The sequence below is a fragment of the Poecilia formosa genome, unplaced genomic scaffold (assembly GCF_000485575.1).
Source record: "Poecilia formosa unplaced genomic scaffold, Poecilia_formosa-5.1.2 Scaffold220, whole genome shotgun sequence".
Classification (NCBI taxonomy): domain Eukaryota; kingdom Metazoa; phylum Chordata; class Actinopteri; order Cyprinodontiformes; family Poeciliidae; genus Poecilia; species Poecilia formosa.
This window is the reverse complement of record NW_006800159.1, coordinates 601,442-607,072: the sequence shown is the minus strand read 5'-3', so window position 1 is coordinate 607,072 and position 5,631 is coordinate 601,442.

Genomic DNA, 5,631 nt, shown 5'->3' with positions numbered 1-5,631 from the left:
TCCAGATTGTTCTGCCAATCCATGGAAACTGGCCCAGATGTCAAAACAGTATCGCAGAGTTTCTGACAATATTTTGACCTTACCTGGCCCTGAGAAATATTGGTCTTATGTGGTGGCATTACAACTATGGAACCAACTGTATTGCCAAAGTGGTTCTGTGTTGCTCTTTATCATGCCAAAACCATTTTAGTGTCATTGGCAACAGTAGTTTTTTCAGAAAATGAATTGTAATCTTTGCAATATTCTTTTAGTCACTATTTTCACGGGGGATGTGAAGGGGTTTAGGAGCATGTTGCTGTCACAATTCCACTGATAAGCTGGAAATATGTCAAAAAGATTTGCACAGGACATACAAACCCCCATGCTTTCAAAAAGAAAATGCCTTTTAGATAAGTTCTATCAACCTGAGCTGTTCTTAATGTTGTGAAATAGTGTAGACCTTTGAGCTAACGCTGTCTGTCCAAATTTTACTTTACACATGTGGGCTGATTAGTCTGTGCCCTTGAAAACCTGTCCAGATGCTTCCAGATGGCATCTCTGTAATGCTACAGGCGGCTCTGGAACACAGACGATTTGGCAGCACTTCCAGGGTGTGTCGGAATAGAATTGGTGCATTACTGTGGAAGAGTTTCTGGTTATTTTAGGATTTGCACAAACTCATCCATCCCAGCCATCATCCCAAGACAAAAAAAAAAATTCGTGTTTTCGAACTCTGTTGTCATTTTTAGTTAAGTAAGACAAAATGAACTGCCACAACAATACTGGGCTAAAATACATAAATATACATAGTAGAGCCTGCTGAGTGAAAACGTTTTGAAATGATGCAGATTCATGAACCATGATCATGTAACAGGCAGACTATAGCATAAATTAAATACTAACAATACTTTATGTACATTAAAACAAACATTTACAGTGAATTTCTGTCATCAGTATTAATCATACAGACAATTTTAAATCCATGTAGTTAGTAGCACCAAGAAATATAATGAACACACTATTACCAGAGGTGGGGCCAGGTGTTGATTTTAAACACACCTTATCTAACATGAGAGTCATCATACCTGACCTGTTTCTGATCCGACCATGTTTTCTTTTTCAATGAGAATGAGTAATAAAACATGGTATATAATTTAGATGTATTTCATGCAGTTCGGCTCACAGACAAGTTACATCAATGACATCAAAAATGGATAAAATGCGACACGGTCGTTCAGGCTGAAGATGTTCTAAAGACAATCGGATTCGTATCCAATCTAGTCTGGGGAGAAAAGATCATAATTGGGCTGCTCAGACTGTTGTGAAGAAAAAAATTGGTTATATGAGCAAAAAACAAGAAAAAAAGAAACGGATTTGGGTCACATTTGCTTGAAGTGTGAATGTAGCCTAAGAATATGTGACAAGACTTGAAAAGTAATATTTGCAGACAATGATCCAACCTGACTGAGCATGAGTTGTTCTGCAAAGAAAATCAAGTAAAATCTTTGTCTGTAGATTAATAGAGCTGGTGGAGTTTATGGTTGCAATGTCAACTGATAAGATAGTTTTTTGTTCTGATGAGGTTTAGTTTGCGCAAGTGTCATTTTACCTACAGCTACAACCTGTTTAGTGTGGTACCTATGTGGTACAATCTGTATCTTTGACCCCAAAGAAAGGAATAAATACAGAAAAAATGACAAAAAGTGTAATAGAAGTTTTTTTGTCGTTCTTTTCGTCGTGAGGGTTCCAGCCACTCAGAGAAGGCAGCATTTGGTCTCCTTTTTGTAGGAAGGACGGGCTGTTTCTGTTTTCCCAGACTGGACAGTGATTTCAGCATGATGCGCGTGTCTCTACAGACCGAGCTGGGCTCCGCTGGCTGCGTGCACATTACTGAGAGCTGTCAGAACTGTCGAGCTGAGGTCAGTCAGCAGGAAGAAGCCACACGTGTGGGCCCTGTCCCCGTTACCAAACAGAGCAGTGGTCGTCGCATTGATTTGAAGGGGAATGAGTGCTGACACATCCTGTCCGCGCGGAGAGACACGCGGCTCCCGCTCTGCCTCACAGCGCGAGGCCAGCTGAGAAGCGCGCGGACTGATGCGTCTCTGGGGCCGGGGCGCTTCATTTCCGCTCTGAGACCTGCCCTGTAGCAGCCGCCGCAGCATCTGGACCACAGCTGGACATGTCTCTGCTGAAACAGCGGGGGAGAGAGCTCGAGCGCTTCGACGGACTGTCGCTCATCTACTGGTACGTGAGAACAAGTAGCCGCGTTCGCTCTGAGAGATAAATTCATTCTGAAATGATTTCATCAAATAAAAAACAGCACACATTCAGAGTTATGTGGCTTTGCTAGAAAACGACCTAATCATGTCAGAAAAAAGTTGTCACGACTTATCTTGCCTCATTAGCTTTGTGTTTTTTTTATTTATTTATTTTTTTTTTATTGGAGTACACGTCTTCATAGTCAAATTTAACTTTAACAATAGTTTTTAACGATGCGTCACAGTACGCAACAGAGGGACGCACGTGTTGGTTCAGCGACCAAGCAGGGGCCTCCAGAGCGATTTCAAATGGTGGCCATTTGGGGGCTACTGACCTTCTTGGTAATGCACAACAGAAAAGTGAGGTTATAGCTGAATTTTGTGAGTTGGATTTTTCAGTGCAGAAGAGGAGAATTTATCTGTCAAAAATGACAGTTAAATAACTTCAATACCCTCTTTGGTGGTGCCAAACACCAAAGAGAATTGAATTGATTTTTTCCCCCTAATGTGGACAAATACGATAGCCTAAGCAAATTTGTGGTGTCTGTCCCTTCCAAAACAAATATCACAAAATCCATAAAAGCCAGAACAATAATGACTTTGATAACAAAGAGAATCCTGAGTGTACAGTACATTCTGCCTGTCTGGCTACATGGCCAGCCCAGAATTGTATTTTGGGGCTCATTTCCAGCTAAGCCCATTGCAATGAGTTTAACGTATTTGTAGCGGCTAAAATCCTGTATTTTAGGCTACTGGTTGCTGTTGTTCCTGGTAGGCGTTGGTTTTACGTGTGCTCAATGAAGATTCATTATGCCGATCTTGAATTTGACTTATAATCATAAAGTCATTTATTTTACGTACAGTTCCATTGTCTTGCCATTTCCATTTAGAACCACATAAATCCGACATAAATGAAAACCAAGTACAGTAGAAAACCGTTTGCCCTTTCTCATTAGCAACACCTGAACAGAATCACACTTCAGAATCAGAACTCAAAATGAAATACGCCCCCTGGTGGCGATAAACACAGGAAAAAATAAATAGCTCGTACAGTATTAACAAGCAATCAGGGACAAAATAAAAACAGACATGTGATGCCACCACAGTTACATACATGACTCAGTTAGTATTAAAATCTGACAATATTGATAGATTTTTATTGATGTATTTAACAGTTGGTTGTGTGAACTCAGGGGCGTGGTGACCCCCAAACCAGCAGGTGGCCCTAAGCAGTCAAGTTCTTTCTCATGTGAAACATGAAAAAATTGTGTAGCATAAGAGTGTATGTTGTGTTTGTTATGATGTAAAGCACTTTGAAATGCCTTGCTGCTGAAATGTACTATACAAATAAAATTTGATTGACTGATTGATGTTCCACAAATCCTAGAGTCAGTTTTAAATCTGTATAGAGTAATTCATTTAGGGTTTGATAATTGTAAGTATTAGATTTGTATCTAGAGCTCCTTAAAAACTGTAACCCCCACTGATGAAAACCAACTTGAGGCTTGTTACATCTGAAGGCCACATCACATTTCATGCAATCAGATGAGAGACATTTCCAAATAAAGTCAGTTAAATCAAATCAAATGTGATTGATGGTGGAGGTAGGGCAGATCGGAGAGCTCGGTTTGTGCTTGTGTTTTGTCCCGCGGGGCGTCCGTCAGCTGAATGTAGGTGCTGAGTGGACAGTTGAAGCTGGGTCAGCCAGGGGTGCTTAAAGGCGAGCTGGAGGGACGGGACAACATTGCTGAGCGACCCCCATCCCCATGCGACTCCCCCGTCATCTTCCAGCGTTCTCTCCGCCCTGCTAACAGAAGCCGACGCTAACGCCACACTCATGATTCTCTCCTCCAAGAAGTTACCTGAGCTCTGGGACTACTTTCTGATTTATGTCACAGGCGCCCTAGAGTTTAATCCTGATTGCAAAGACATAGACCTGGGACTGTTTCCTCTAAGGATGAATCCCACCATAAAACCATGGTAGGTGTGATCAGAGAAAAAGTAATCTTCAAGCTGTTGTTGTGATGGGTGTTCCTGCTTGTGTCTATGTTAAGTCTGACCTTAGATGATTTATAGCATGGTATAATAATGTTAGCTATCAGCAATGATGTCATGAAGAGGAGTTGTGTATGCAAGGTGAGTGTGCATGGTTTTCAGAACTGAAACGTGACTCGCTTTGTGAGGAAGGTCATGGAAGAGACTAGTCAGATAATTGGTAGAAGGGAAATTATGCCATATGTTGTTGACATGCAACATTCAATATGTTGTATTTCTATGTGTACAATATTTCAGACTCGTTTCATCCCATTTCAGTAGATCCTTACAGTCATTAAGGCCCTGATTTCACATGGTGAAAATGTTTTGTTGTGTTTGTACTGTACATTTACACAAAAATAGTGAATGTTTTCTCTGACAACAGCACAATTTGAGAACAGATTCCAAGACGTATGTGTACATAGTAAGCACCTTTCTGATCTGTTTTCTATAAGCAGTATTATTTCACATAGCTTTTTAGCTTAAATATGTTAAGAAAAGCAATAAAATGTAGTTGTGATTGAAATTGGTTTTGCAAAAACCTACCGCAAGGTTTTTGTGATGTGCAAATTTGTTCTTGTCAATGTAAATTGAGCCTTTTCCACTGATCATCCTGAAGACTTTTTTTTTTCTTTCAGCTTAAATAGAGTCCAGCTGTGTTAAGTTCAGTTGATTGGACTTGGTTTGGAAAGGCACACACCTGTCTATATTAGGTCTCACAACTGACAGTGTAGGTCAGAGGTCAAACACTAAGCATGAAATGTAAGGAATTATTTGTAGAGCTCAGAAACAGGATTGTCTTGAGGTACTAATCTGTTGAAAGGTCCAACATGATTGTTGGGCCTTTCAACAATCATTCATGCAGATTGTGAACCAAATCTGCATGAATGGTTTTGTTTTAGAGAGGGAAAAATCTCTATAAGACTCAAAACTGTCTTCATGTTTATGTTGGAATCAGGTGAATAGCATTTTTATATTTAAAAAAAGAACGGCAATAATTGTGTGAGTCAGAACCCCACACACAGATTTATGCTTGAATAATGCAACAAAAAAGAGGACTTATTCATCGTGAAAAATTCATCTTTTAAGATTACATAAGTTAGTTATTTGGACTTTTGAAAATAGTTTTTCAGTTCTGTCCTTGGGTTCATCTTGACCATGAATTTAACCGTAGGCTGTGACAGTGGTGGCAGGTGGGACTTAATGCATGTTGACACATTATTTACTTGAATCCTGTCCTGTGTAATTTAGGCCTCTGGTGGCAACTAACATCACTTTAGTCCTGCTGTGACAGAGGAAAGCAACATGCTCTCATTAAGTCACCTGGCCTTAGCATCTTACACCTCTTTGACTGGGACCC